The sequence below is a fragment of the Balaenoptera ricei genome, chromosome 7 (assembly GCF_028023285.1).
Source record: "Balaenoptera ricei isolate mBalRic1 chromosome 7, mBalRic1.hap2, whole genome shotgun sequence".
In the NCBI taxonomy this organism is placed as follows: Eukaryota; Metazoa; Chordata; class Mammalia; order Artiodactyla; family Balaenopteridae; genus Balaenoptera; species Balaenoptera ricei.
This window is the reverse complement of record NC_082645.1, coordinates 59,830,906-59,846,796: the sequence shown is the minus strand read 5'-3', so window position 1 is coordinate 59,846,796 and position 15,891 is coordinate 59,830,906.

The window sequence follows — 15,891 nt, the reverse complement described above, 5'->3', positions numbered from 1 at the left end:
GGTGTGTGATATCAATTAAAAGATAGTGGGTTCAAGTCCCAATCTGAGTTGTGCAGTTTCACTACCATTCATTAAATCATGGGCTTCAGGCCCTTAGTCAGATGCTTCATCGCCTTCCTATGGGGAAAGGAGAAAATCAGATTCAATTTACATCAGTTTTATTAATAGCACCATTTTTGAGAAGATAAATCAAGTGAGGTGTATGGACTAGCTACGCCTATGCCTTCATCATAGATAACTTAATTTTTAAATGGTTCTATTCTGTTAAGAAGTATTTAAAGTGTTTTGATTAAACTAAAAACTCTCTTTGAAGATGCAGGCTGGCCAGAGCAGATTGTAAAACTGCAGGGTTTAGCAAAGAAGTCACTTAAACCAACTGAGAGGTAATGAAGGAGGAAGTTAATTGAGTGAATTAGTAACTTGGTTACTAGGGAAAATGTTTCCTGTTAAAAGGAAACAAAGTGGTTAGACACAGACTTTGGACAGCCCAGGAGAGTCAAGGGGTTCAAAACATGCCACCCCAAAATATGCCACTTTGGCATGGGGATTATTTTTAGCTGAAGGCCCAGCAATCTCAGGAAAGCTTTTTAAATGCCGCCCCCCCTCCCTTAACTACCTAAAAGTAAGTGTAAATTTCTCCATTTGTAGGAGGAAAATCTACATTTATAAAGGAAATTTTCATTAGAAAGGGTAACCGGACCAGGAAGAGAATTACTACCAGAAATAACTTTTTCACCTGAGTGGCTTATTTGCATAACAATGCATACATTATTTACCATGTATTTCCTCCTCTCACCTTCCCAGAAATTGCTTCACCCCCTCCACCACCTAGAAGCCCCAAACCCCCGTCTCTTTCCTCAGCTCAGGAAGGTATGTGTCTTAATTGTCTGGCTGCTTTTTTTAATTGAAGCATTGTTGATTTACAATGTTGTGTTAGTTTCAGGTGTACAGCAAAGTGACTCAGTTATATATGCATGTATATGTATATATATATACACACACACACACACATATGTATATACTCTTCTTCAGATGCTTTTGAAAGAAGCTGCCTTTTGAGCCTCATACTTTTGTGAAGCTCCTTTGCCCATAATTTTAAAAATGTCTTCCTCCTGTTAATCTGTCTTATGTCAATTTAATTCTTAGACCAGCCACAGAACCTACAAGGGTAGAAAGGAAATTTTTTCCTCCCCTATAAGAACATGATTTTTTTCTGAGCAGAAAGAAGAAAGAGCAAGGAAATGAGATATTAGAGAAAGATTGATGCAATTTAAAGACATGGAAGTCATACTATTCAAAGTTCTGAATTAGCATATGCAAAAGGAGAAACACCGTGATGTCTATTATGATTTTTAAAGAGTGATTTTTTCATAGCATGCCATGGGCCTGAAAGCTTTAAAACTGAGGCGGGGGGTGGGGGGGGGAAGGTTTTTCTGAAAAGTAAATGACAAAAATCAAGATTTTGTTAAGGAACGGCTGTTAATGACATAGTAACAAAATTTTGTATCTGAATTTATTGGACTACTTTTAAAGTTTGCTTAATTTTGTATAGTATCTAAAATATGTTTACATATTTGTAACCAGTGTTTCTGTTTAGTAAAGTGTTTAAGAATGCTGTCTTCAAAGACAGCTGAGACTGGATTTTAATTAAGGCTGGCAACCTAAATTCTCTGAGCCTCAGTTTCTTTTTTTGTAAACGTGGAATAATAATTGATAGTGGCTTGCTGAGAGGATTAAGTAATGAAAGGCTTGACAATGTCTGGTCAGTCAGGATACCCAAATAAGAATTGGTTTATGCCCAAGCCTTTGAACAAGTAACCATTATCCAGTAGCTCCCTATAAGACTGATTGTCAGAGCACAGCTATCCCTTTGTCCCATCAAGTGTCATGGAATCATAGAAAGTCTAGAGGTCACCTCATCCATTGTCCCCACCAAGGCAGGAATCTGCTCTGCAATATCCATCCCTTGCACCTGAACATGTCTACTTTGGAGAAGTCACTACTTAGTACAGTGGCCCATCTTGTTTTAGAGTGACTCTATCAGGAAATGTTACCTAACAGTCAGCCAAAATCTGCCCCTCGCTTCTATTCTTGGGTCTTTGTTCTGCCACCTGGAATTCGCACAGTCAGCCACTTCCTTATTTCAAGTCAGCAAATTACCCTGCCCCCGCTGCCATAGGCCTTCCCTTTCCCAGGCTCTTTTCCCCCTAGTCCCACTGCTGCATTTTGGGGTCCATGAATAGAAGGAAAAGCTTCATGGGGAGGGTACTTCTGAGCATAGCAATTTGAAGAGAGGATCTTTTGCAATTTTTTGTTTAGGGTCAGGATAGAGAGCATAATTTAAACTGACACAATGGCTATTCACTTTATCAATCATCTGTTACACAATAAAATCAGAACAGAGCTGCTCTTTTCTCTGAGAAAGTGTCAGCTGAGGAGGATAGAGACTCCTCTTGCCACTGACCTAGACTTCACTATAGAAATCAAAGAATGTTGGGTTCTTCAGTCAAGTAAATCCTAATCAGGAGCATGGGAAAATAGAGCAGAAACTGGTCACTTTGTTACTGAGGGACCAAGAAAACAGTGGATGAATGGGCCCCATAGTGTGTGTGTGTGTGTGTGTGTGTGTGTGTGTCCTCTCTCCTCTCCTCTCTCTTTGTCTTACCCACTTAGAAGAGGTCTTTTGGTAGAGAAAAACATCAAGATTTAGAGCACATGAGAGTTTGGGTTTGCAAATGATTTAACCTTGTCTCCTTTTATAGCCCTCTCTGGTGGTTGTATTTTCCAGGGTCTGATTTTAATAATAATAGCTACCGGGGCTTCCCTGGTGGCGCAGTGGTTGGGAATCTGCCTGCTAATGCAGGGGACACGGGTTCGAGCCCTGGTCTGGGAAGATCCCACATGCCACGGAGCAGCTGGGCCCGTGAGCCACAACTACTGAGCCTGCGCGTCTGGAGCCTGTGCCCCGCGACGGGAGGGGCCGCGATAGTGAAAGGCCCGCGCACCGCGATGAAGAGCGGTCCCCGCACCGCGATGAAGAGTGGCCCCCACTTGCCTCAACTAGAGAAAGCCCTCGCATGAACCGAAGACCCAACACAGCCAAAAATAAAATAAAATAAATAAATAAAGTAGCTATAAAAAAGAAAAGTGCTAAAAAAATAAATAAAAATAATAGCTACCATTTACCAACCACTTACTATGAGGTAAGGAATTGTTCTAAGCAACTGAGCATATTAACTCATTCAATCCTCAAAGCAACCACTGGGGGAGAGACTATTATTATAATCAGTTTATAGATGAAAGAAATAGAAGAGGGAATGGTTGAGTATCCTGCACAAGATTGAATAGCTACTAAAGGGCCAAATGAAGCTTCAACTCTAGAACCTGCATGCTGTCCATTATGTAGTATCCTCTTCCCTGTAAAGGAGAATGTTTTTCTCTAAGCCGTAGACTAACAAAATTACCAAATGATTTTGACAAGCTGTACTGCCTTTCATGGCAGGGGATAAGCTATCCAACAAAATCTATGCTATGTCAGAATCTTCTGTTGGTGTTCAGTTTGTTTATGAAACAACCATAAAGTGAGCTGAATGGCCCTGAGTCTCATTTTTTGATTGCTGAAAGAAATCGCTTAAGGAACAGTTACCCTGAAACACTCTTAAAATTGCGTGTCTCTTCAAGGTCAAGTAAGGCAATCTTTATTCTTGGACCCCAGACTCAGCACATTATGGGGTTCTCAAGACATTCCAGTAAGATAACTTTGCCACCTCTCAATTTATTGCCTCTCAGCTCCAAATTCACTGTTCATTGCCTGCTCTACAAAAATGAAGCTGAGCCCTTTAAATATGTTTCCTTTGCCAATTGACAGTAATGTTAAGCTTTGTCATTAGGGGCTGCTGGAGAGACACTTCAGGAAGATGTTTTTCTTACTGGCTCCTGTGTGGCTTGCAGTAGGCGCCTGCAGTGTAGGTGGTTTCTCTGGCAACCCGCGATAGGTGAGTTTTCTCTAGAACTGGGCTACTGCAGTGGGTGGTGGTCAGCAGTACCCAGTAGCCAGCAGTTTCCCTTGGCACTCCACTCGGAATGTTTTGTAGTGGAATGCCTCCAGCAAGATACCTCTCCTTTAGAAACTTTTCTGAGGAAGGTGTACTTCCAGCAAGTTGCCCTAACATGGCACCACAGGGACTTCTCTGCCATTCAGTGAGTCATACACCCCACCCACTTGAACAAGGTCTGGCTCTCAGCCTAGAGGGGCTGGCAGACTCTTCCATGATTACTCTAACTCAGCCCTAGGGGCTGCTCCATTACATCTGCTATTCCTATATTATTTAGAATTCTCCTTACCTCTTACTTACATTCCCTTATTACTCTGATCCTCTATTATGGTTAATAATTCTTTATATTAAGCTTCCTCTGTTCAAATTACTGTATGGTTTCTGCCTCCTGATTGGACCTTGACTGATACAGTGCCTCTGTTGTATAATTTGAATGTTGATCCTCCTCAGCTATATAGTTTAGATAACTAAAAGACTCTGTTTAGTCAGGATTCTTCTTGTTGCAATTAAGAATAATCTAATTCAAATTAGCTTAAATAAAAAAGAGTTTATTGGTCCAAAACACCAAACCTCAAAAAAAGGCAGAAATGAGGGGTTCAGTGAATCAAACACTACCATGTCTCTGTCTCTGTCCTTCTTTCTTTCTTCCTTTTCTGCTTCTTTCTTTCTTTCTCTTTCTTTCTTTCTTTCTTTCTTTCTTTCTTTCTTTCTTTCTTTCTTTCTTTCTTTCTCTTTCTTTCTTCCTTCCTTCCTTCCTTCCTTCCTTCCTTCCTTCCTTCCTTCCTTTCTTTTTAATTGAAGTATAGTTAATTTACAATGTTGTGTTAGTTTCAACTGTACAGCAAAGTGATTCAGTTATATATATATATATATATATATATTCTTTTTCAGATTCTTTTCCATTATAGGTTATTATAAGATATTGAGTATAGTTCCCTGTGCTATACAGTAGGTCCTTGTTGTTTATCTATTTTACATAGTAGTGTGTATATGTTAATCCCAAACTCCTAATTTATCTCCCCAAACCCCCAGCTCTCCCCTTTGGTAACCATAAGTTTGTCTTCTATGTCTGTAAGTCCATTTCTGTTTTGTAAATAAGTTCATTTGTATCATTTTTTTTAGATTCCACACATACGACATCATATGATATTTGTCTTTCTCTGTCTGACTTACTTCACTTAATATGATAATCTCTAGGTCCATCAGTGTTGCTGCAAATGGCATTATTTCATTCTCTTTTATGGCTGAGTAATATTCCATTGTATATATATATATACCACATCTTATCTATTCATCTGTCGGTGGACATTTAGGTTGCTTCCATGTCTTGGCTATTGTAAATATTGCTTCTATGAACATTGGGGTGCATATACCATTTCAAATTATAGTTTTCTCCAGATATATGCCCAGGAGTGGGATTGCAGGATCATATGGTAACTCTATTCTTAATTTTTTTAAGGCACCTCCATACTATTCTCCATAGTGGCTGCACCAATGTACATTCTCACCAACAGTGTAGGAGGGTTCATTTTTCTGTCCTTCTTTCTTTCTCTTTTCCTCTTTCCACCCCAAACCTTGCTTCTATTTTTTTCTGCATGTGACCTCATCACTTCAGGACAGCTATAACTATTTCTGTAAGATGATACGGAAAAACCCGAATGAAAATTTTGGCCAACCCAATATCATCTAGAATCATGGCTGCATTTGTGTCTAGGCTTTATAATTCTGTATGTGACTCCCACCCTAACCCTCAAAAAAATGATTATTTTCTTCCATCTCCAGTTAGAAGAATCTTGAGGAAGACACTTGACCTAGCCTGAGCCGTGTGCCCATCATAGACCAATCGCTATGGCCATCCTGAGTTACATGCTCAGCTCTGTGGCCAGAGAAGTAGGTACAGTGATTAGCAATGGCCAAAAGAGTCACTTGTTTGGAGTGGTGAAATTTTTGATTTTTTTTTTTTTATTTTAAAGAAAAGGGGGGACTTCCCTGGTGGTCCAGTGGTAAAGAATCCGCCTTCCAATGCAGGGGACGTGGGTTCAATCCCTCGTTGGGGAACTAAGATCCCACATGCCATGGGGCAACTAAGCCCACGCGTGCCACAACTACAGCTTGTGCGCCTCAACGAGAGAGCCCTGCCGCAAACTACAGAGCCCACATGCTCTGGAGCCCCCGCACCACAACTAGAGAGAGAAAACCTGCACTCCACAACTGGGGAGAAGCCCGCATGCTGCAAGGAAGAGCCCACACACCACAACGAAAAAGATCCCACACGCCTCAGTGAAGATTCTGAGTGCCGCAACTAAGCCCCAACGCATTCAAAAAAAAAAAGAAGAAGAAAAAGAAAATAAATAATAAAAAAAAGAAAAGGGATGATGTTTTGAGCAGACAGAACTGTAGTTTTTTAAGATATAGGCGCAAGCTTCATGAACTGAAAAAGAGAAAGTATTTCTGGTTAAAAACAAAATGTCATTCGTAGCTCTTTGGTGATTAAATAATGATAGTCACTTTTTAAACCAATTGACCAAGGTAACAATTGCTAGCACATTTCCCCAGTCCAACAAGACTTAAGTGTGGCAAGTATTATTGGTTACCTATCGACAGCCAGTCCCTCCCATATTGCTTACCAGTAGAGCCCTGATTTGGTTCAGCCTTACCATGACCATGTACTCGGTGAAGGAGGCCCTCTCCAGCTCCAAAGGATGAGCCTCTGTTAGCAAAATCCATTGTGGAAACTCCATTTTTCTTGCCATTGATTGTTTAGGAATGGGTGTGTGAGGCACTTCTGGCAAATGATGTGTGAAAGAAACTTTTCTGGGGTGAGTGGTAGCTTCTAGGAGAGAGGAAAAACTGCCCTTTCTTGATGTCTCTCCTTTGCTGTATGAGGGGAAGATTTCTGAAGATGAGGCAGCCATCTCAGAACTATGATGAGACAAGCAAGGGGACAAAACCCAACACACTGGGGATGGAGCAAGAACACAGGGAAAGAGTCAGTCTTTAATGACACTCCTGAGCTCTTAAATTAACCAACCTGTAAATCACTCTATCTCCAGAATTCCTATGTGGAAAAATTAATTCCTTACTGTCTAGCCACCTTTAGTTGGGTTTTCTGTTATATACAACAAAAAAACATTAGAATTAAAACCTGAGACATCTCTTACCATCAGCTTTATATCAGGAAATATCCCTTTATCTTATGAAGAAATAAGAATTGAAATATTAAGAGTAAAAAAATCAGCTAGAGTACCTCTAACCTCAGAATCACCCAATATCATTGGGTCAACTCCCACACACAGTCTGATGTCCACACAGATTTAGATCCAATCCATATAAGGCAAATGTGCCTCTCTCTACAAGTGAATACAGCCTTTAAAAGACAAAGAAAAAAAAAATCCCCCTTTTCAAAGCAATGTCATTTACCAGAGAGACAGACACAGACATTTGAAATCCCTTATAGCCTTCACAGCCCATGTGGGCATCTCTCATTTGGAATGCCATCTGCTGAGCTCTTCCAAAACTGTTCTCAACAGGTAATTCTATCTGTGAGGAATACATTCAACTGACATGCAGCTATTTGGTTTCTCTCAACAGGAATGAAGGAGATATATATATATACACCCCACATTGATATCTTCCTTTTATAGTTTTTTCTGTACTACACAGTTTAGCCCTTAAATGTATTCTGATTCTTTAATTCTTACCTTTTTAAAATGTCTCTTCTTGTTATAAAGATTACAATTTCCTAGGAGGCAACATAGTAGGGGAAATGTGTGCTTTGGCCTCAGAATCATAGCTTAAAATCTTGGTTCTCCCACTTACTGTCTTTGGGAAGTTATTTAGCTTCTGAGCCTCAGTTCCTCCCCTATAAAATGTGAATAGTAATATGTCCTTTCATAATGGCATCACTCACTTCTACAAAACATTTTATTCTGTAAGTCATCACATTTTTTAAGTATACTGATCTTAAGTCAGACAGGGATTTTGGATGGAAGAGAATATTATTCCTTGATTCTCAATGTTGGGCTCTTAGTGGAAAGCAGTTGACTCTATATTTTCTTCTCACGATCTCACAGAAGAATAAAGAGGACTTCAGAACTTCCCTGCTGGCACAGTGGTTAAGAATTCACCTGCCAGTGCAGGGGACACGGGTTCGATCCCTGGTCCGGGAAGATCCCACATGCCGCGGAGCAACTAAGCCCATGTGCCACAACTACTGAGCCTGCACTCTAGAGCCTGCATGCTGCAACTACTGAAGCCCACATGCTGCAACTACTGAAGGCTGCGCACCCAGAGCCCATGCTGCGCAACAAGAGAAGCCACCACAATGAGAAGCCTGCGCACTGCAACAGAGAGTAGCCCCTGCTCGCTGCAACTAGAGAAAGCCCGCGCACAGCAGTGAAGACCCAATGCAGCCAAAAAAAAAAAAAAAAGGCTTAAAAAAAAAGGGATTTCAGACCCTTCTGATTCATCAGTATGGAAAGCAGAGCTGACAAAGAACCTCTTCCCACTATAATCACATAAAAATGCTGGGTAAAATATTCCTTAATCATTTTTTTTAAAAATTTTATTTATTTATTTATGGCTGTGTTGAGTCTTCGTTTCTGTGCGAGGGCTTTCTCTAGTTGCGGCAAGTGGGGGCCACTCTTCATCGCGGTGCGCTGGCCTCTCACTATCGCAGCCTCTCTTGTTGCGGAGCACAGGCTCCAGACACGCAGGCTCAGCAATTGTGGCTCATGGGCCCAGTCGCTCCGCGGCATGTGGGATCTTCCCAGACCAGGGCTCGAACCTGTGTCCCCTGCATTGGCAGGCAGATTCTCAACCACTGCGCCACCAGGGAAGCCCCTTAATCATTTTTTAATGTGAAAAAATTAAAGAAAAAAGCAAGAGAAATAAAACAATGAAAAAAAAAGAAAGAAAACAATGAATTGTGGAAATAAAGCAAAAACTCAAAACCAGAGTAGTAAGAGCCAGAAGTTGCCAATAGCTCAGGGTAAGACCAAACCAGGATATTGGCCATAGGGAATGGGTGCTGAGAGGCAGCACCAGTAGTCTGAGGACTCTGTAAGATTTCCAAGTAGGGTAATCTACCTAGAAACATCATAATGGAATAGCAGGACATTAAAGACAAAGGAAAAAATCTTAAAAAACTAACAGCAGGGAAAGACAAATTGCCTACACTGGATCAACAGCTGGATAGACAACAAAATAGAAGTCAGAGGCAAATGGAATTAATGTCTTAAAAATGCTAAGAGAAAATAACTGTCATCTTTGTATATGCCTAGTAGACAAACCTCAAAATATAAAAAGCAAAAATGAACAGGATCAGTTTACAAATCTAGAATCATAGTAGATTTTAATACATCCATCCAAAACTGATAGATCAAAGACTCAAAAAAACCCAGTAAGCTTCTAGAAGACTAGAACTACATAATTATCAGCTTCATATAAAAACAGTACTTCACCATAAAAATTGTAAAATATCCATTCTTATTTATACTTTTTGCTGCATTGGGTCTTTGTTGCGGCGCTTGGGCTTTCTCTACTTGTGGCGAGTGGGGGCTACTCTTCGTTGCGGTGCACAGGCTTATTGCAGTAACTTCTCTTGTGGAGCACAGATTCTAGGCACGCAGGCTTCAGTAGTTGTGGCGTGCAGGCTCAGTAGTTGTGGCTCGCAGGCTCTAGAGCACAGGCTCAGTAGTTGTGGCACATGTGCTTAGTTGCTCCACGGCATGTGGGATCTTCCTGGACCAGGGATCAAACCCGTGACCCTTGCATTGGCAGGCGGATTCTTAACCACTGCGCCACCAGGGAAGTCCCCAAATACCCATTCTTTTCAAGCACACATAAACTCTTTCAAAAATAAATCATACATTAGGCCGTAAAAAAGAGAGAAATACCAAAAAATTGATATATTTTCTCTAAATAAAATTTTAAATGAATTATTAAAAAGATGGTAAATAAATGAACAAAACCCTCATGTATTTTAGACACTAAAAAATATACTTTTAAATAATTTACTTTTCAAAGAAAAAATTAAGAGAGAAATAAAAAATACGTAGAACCAAATGACAATGAAAATGCCTTGGTAAAATTTGGATACATCTGGGAGAGTATAGCCTTAAATGCATGTATATCAGATAATAGAAGTGTTAAAAAGCCATGAGCTCAATCTTCAAGAATCTAGAAAAAGAGCAACAGAGTAAATTCAAAGGTCACAAGATGGCAGCAAGAAGAAGAAATAAAAACAAGGCTAGAAATTCATGAAATAAAAAATGAAGAAACAGAGAGATAATCTTATATTTTGAAAGACTGGTAAAATAGATGTTTGGTGATAAACCAAAAATATGCAGGAGGTACAAATAATGATATTAGTAATGAAAGGGGTTCATAATTACAAAGGAAGAAAGAACATTTAAAGCCACAAGAAATTATTATGTCGTCACATGAAATTGCCAATATTCAACCTTTTGACCTTATATAATAAAACCACAATTCCACATTACATAAACAACCATAAATGCAAACATTTGAAAACATAAAGTGGCAAATTTTCCAGACAAATATAAAAAACCAAAATTAACTAAAAAGAGAATTTTAAAGCTTTAATATACTGACAGCATTAAAGAAATTAAATTATAGTGAAAAAAAAAAATCCATCCCCCAAACAGAATAAGGCCCAGACAGTTTATAACCTGGTGTTAGCAAACCTTCAAGAGGCAACAGTTAACATCTACATATGCTCTTCAAGAGGATAGAAAAATAGAGGGGAAAAAAAAAAAAGAAACTATTGGACTTTCCTGGTGGCACAGTGGTTAAGAATCCGCCTGCCATTTCAGGGGACGCAGGTTCAAGCCCTGGTCTGGGAAGATCCCACATGCCACAGAGCGACTAAGACCTTGCGCCACAACTACTGAGACTGTACTCTAGAGCCTGAGAGCCACAACTACTGAGGCCGCGTGCCACAACTACTGAAGCCTGCGTGCCTAGAGCCCGTGCTCTGCAACAAAGAGAAGCCACCACAATGAGAAGCCCGCACACCACAACGAAGAGTAGCTCACACTCGCTGTGACTAGAGAAAGCCCACCTTCAGCTACAAAGACCCAACACAGCCAAAAATAAATAAATAAATAAATAAAATTCAAAAAAAACAACAACTATTAGTTCCACTTCAAGGTATCCACCCTAGAGAAATTCTCACATGTGTGTATATATAAGGATAGGGAGATACATCCTGGGTTGATCCTGACCACAAAGTTTATAATACCCCAAATCATAAAAGAGTAAATCTCTTTCAACAGAGGAATGGATAAATAAATTGTGAATATTCATGCCATAGTCAAAATAAGTAAATCAGAGCTATATGTATCTGCATAGGGAAGTCTTAAAATATTAATATTCAGTGAAAAAAACAAGTTGCAAAAGAAAATGTACAGGGTGATATCATTTACAGAAATCTTTTAGTCTTACAAAGATAGTATCTATATATAAACAACTGCAGATTCTTTGCAGATACGAAGGTAGTAAAAGTATTAAAACCTACATAGCAGCAACACTTAGGATTGTTGTTACAACTGCAGATGAAGTGAAATAGAAGAAGGTTGAGGAAGTTATTTTCATATCTGTGCCATTTTATTTGTAAGAGTTGAAGTAAATAGTTGTAGTGGGTTGAATAGTGGCCCCCCCAAAAAATATGTTCCACAAAAAGCCTGTGAATATGACCCTATTTGGAAAAAGGGTCTTTGCAGATGAAATTAATTTAAGGATCTTGAGATGAGAACATCCTGAATTAGGGTGGGCCCTAAATCTAATGACAAGTGTAGTCATCCTTTGGTGTCCACAGATGACTGGTTCTAGGACCTGCTGTGGATACCCAAATTCAGGGATGCTCAAGTCCCTTATATAAAATGGTGTGGTATTTGCATGTAACCTACACATATCCTCCTGTATACTTTAAATCATCTCTAGATTACTTATAATATCTAATACAATGTAAATTATATGTAAATAGTTGTAAATACAATGTAAATGTTATGTATATAGTTGCAGGAGTATGGCAAATTAAGTTTTCCTTTTTGAAACTTTCTAGAAATTTTTTTCTGAATATTTTCCATCTGCAGTTGGTTGAATCTGTGGATGCGGAACCCGTGGATACAAAGGGCTGACTGTACCCTTAGAAGAGGAGAGAAGGGGAGAAGACACACAGAGGAACGCCAAGGATTGCTGGCAGCCACCAGCGATGGGATGGAAAAGATTCTCCCTCTGAGCCTCCAGAAGGAACCAACCCTGCCGACATCTTGATTTTGGACTTCTGGAATCCAGAACTGTGAGAGAATAAATTTTTGTTTTTTTAAGCCATGAAGTTTGTGGTAACTTGTTATGGCAGCCCTAGGAAACTGATACAATGGTGCAAAAAGTAAAAATATGTCAAATCTGGGAGGTTTATGGGTACTATTCTCTGCATTTTCTATATATTTCAAACAACTCATAATTTTAAAGCATATATATATATTATATATATATTTCATGATATATATTTCATGAAGCCTATGAAAAAATGCATCTTCGTGTCTCCCAACTGCTTTTGGCTCCCGAGATACCTGCAGGCTCGACAGTGGAGGATAGTGACAGAACTCTGCCCCTTTTCTCCTTTACATAACTCTGGCCATTTCACCAAAAAATTTTATAGTTCTTGCTTTTGGTGTTCTCCATAGAACATTCAGAAATTCTTTTTTTTTAATTAATTAATTAATTTATTTATTTATTTTTGGCTGCATTGGGTCTTCGTTGCTGCATGCGGGCTTTCTCTAGTTGCAGAAAGCGGGAGCTACTCTTCGTTGCAGGGCACGGGCTTCTTATTGTGGTGGCTTCTCTTGTTGTGGAGCACGGGCTCTAGGCGCATGGGCTTCAGGAGTTGTGGCATGTGGGCTCAGTAGTTGTGGCTCTTGGGCTCTAGAACACGGGTGGTGTATGGGCTTTGTTGCTCCACGGCATGTGGGATCTACCTGGACCAAGGACCGAACCTGTGTCCCCTGGCTCGGGAAAATTGGCAGGCGGATTCTTAACCACTGTGCCACCCGGGGAAGTCCCCAGAAATTCTAGCATCAAGCCCAACATTAGCATTTTCAAGAATGGTTACACAAAGTTTTTTTAATTTCTTTATTATTTATGCAAGACAATGTAGTATTATTTAAAGTGTTTGTGGCAGTTAATGGATGAAGAACTGGAGGGTGGGATTCTGGAAATGTATATTAATTTTTCATACTAATCATTATGGAAATAATTACCTTTTATTAGTCTTTTGTACTGTTAAGTTACCTTCTCCTGGAATATAACCTTGACCTGCAATATGAACTCCTAAACAGAGGTGGCCACTTACTAACATGGGTGGAACTTAGGAAGGGTGAGAAGAACAGCAAGGTCTTATGCACTGGAACTGGAGCTTTACGCAAACTCAGAAAGTCTCTCTCTCTCTCTCTCTCTCTCTCTCTCATCAGTCAGCTTCCTCTACTAATTAACTCGTCATGCCTCTGACTCAAGATGGCACAGGATGTATGGTGAGGTACAATTTAGAAATTGTTTTAGCAGGTGTCTGTGTTCTTAGGTGGAAACAGTAACTAAACCAGGAACCAAGTTTCATTGTTAATGAAGGAATCCTTTGAATGCCCCCTCCTTAATCATGTAAATATAAGGGCCATTAGCACCTTTCTCTTGAGAAAAGGACTTCTTGGGACAGAAGAACAGAGATCCTCTACCTATTTTTTCTTAGAAATGAAGCCCAGTAGCCTATCAGGGTCAACCAAGGTGGGCCTGTCCTCTGGTGGAAGAGGACAATACAGTTTCCAAAAAGATGGCACCTTCCAAAGGGAAGGGTGAGTTTAAACTGGTGACCTGAACTAAACACAAAATTCTGATAGCTGGATTCTCTGTGAGACCCAGCTCTCCTGGCACTGTGTTGAGTAAGTGAATGCAAGTCAACAAAGGTCTGATCTTAGAGGCCAAGTATGAGACTCTGGGCTAACGAAGACAGGCAGTCATCCACCAGCAGGCACAAGACCAGCACTGAAGCATAATGCTGTGTGGCAGGGACAAGACTAATACTGCTAGTAAACTAATCACCTTTCTAGTTCTTTCTTTTTGAGGTTTGACAGGGTGGATCCTTTTGCACCAAGAAAGCCCCTGGGAGCCTTGGACAATTCAGGGGGAAGTCCTCACAGAGGAGACCCTGGAAAAGTACATGTGAGAACTTGAGTCAATTATTGGAAAAATGAAAGACGTAGGACCATATTGTTCCTTAAGCTGAAAAAGTACATCTTACAGGTAACAAAAAGCCTGTGTGCTCTAAAGCGCACACACCACAACTAGAGAGAAGCCCCCCACACGCTGCAACTAAGACCCGACGCAGCCAAATACATGAATAAATAATAAATAAATAAATAAATAGAAGAGCACAGACTTTGAGCCAGAAAGACATGAATTTAAATGCTGGAGAGTTCATTTATGAGCTGAATCACCTCAGGAAAATTAATCTCTCTGGGCCTCAACTTCCTTATCTGTAAAGTAGGCATAATAATACCAACCTAGTAAAATAGTTGTGAATATTAAATACGGTAAAGCTATAAAATGCCTTGTACAGTTCTTGGCACATAGCCTATTCTCAGGAAAACAGCAATGTTATTTTCAACTCTACAGACAAGAGTTAGGTGTCCTTTCAAGGTGACTCTTATATTTCAGGGTATGGTTTTCTGAGATTGTAAATGCTTTGAGATTCTTTGGGAAAATGTACTATATTGGGAAGAAATTTTATTTGTGTTGTGTTTCTGGTTCAATGACTTGTCATAGAGATAATACCAGGGAGGATTATAATATTTTTCTGGCTGTATGTCCTATAATTGTGAGTGCATTAGAATTCTTATGGTTGCAAATGAAAGAAATCCAACTGGTTTAAATGGAAAAAGAGTATTTACTGACGCATGTAAATGAAAAGAGTGCAGGGTTGGTGGCTTTGAGATTATTTGGATCCAGGTACACAAAAGATAAAGCCAGGAATCTCTTAGTTCTTCTTTCCTCTGTATGGCTGCATTGTCTGACAGGCTCTCCTGAAGTGGTAGCAAAGATTCCAGAAGCAACTCCAGGCTTACATTCTATCCATTGGAAAGAGAGTATCTCTTTCTTAGTAGTTTCAGCACAAGACCAGAGGGAGACTCTCATTGGCCCAAACTGGGTCACATGCCCATCTCTGAACCAGTCATGAGGGCAAGACATACTGATATTCTCATTGGCCAGGTCTGGATCCTGTATTCATCACTAGAGCCTGAGGATGGGGGAGGGAGTCAGCTCTACCTGGGGAGAGGTGGTAGGGAGCCTCAAAGTATTACTGGGGCATTTTTGCTAAAAGAAAGAGGATGGGGATGGTACACTGGAGAGGAAAACAAACAATGCCTACAGAAGGAACTGAGGCTGTGGGAGGGAAATGAAAACAAAGCAACTACACCCTGGTTTTTGGTTGCTACAAAATAAATATATATCTACCTCATGATGGCTACTGAAATATATTTTCTAATCCTATTTGAAAGAAATTATGTAAATCAGACCAATAATGTATTCTTGGATGACAAAAATGAGGCCAATGACATGAAGACTGACTTACCAGAAGCTGCAAATAAATTTCATAAGAGTAGTTTTCACTCTTATCTGGATGATTTTTGTGTGCATGACCACTACCCTAACCAGCTAATCCTGTAACAAAGGAAATTGCCTTCTGTCACTTTGCTTGTATGAAATATTTCTGGAGGTGGCTTGCCAACTTCAGCCAGAATTATAGAACTAATGAGTTTTT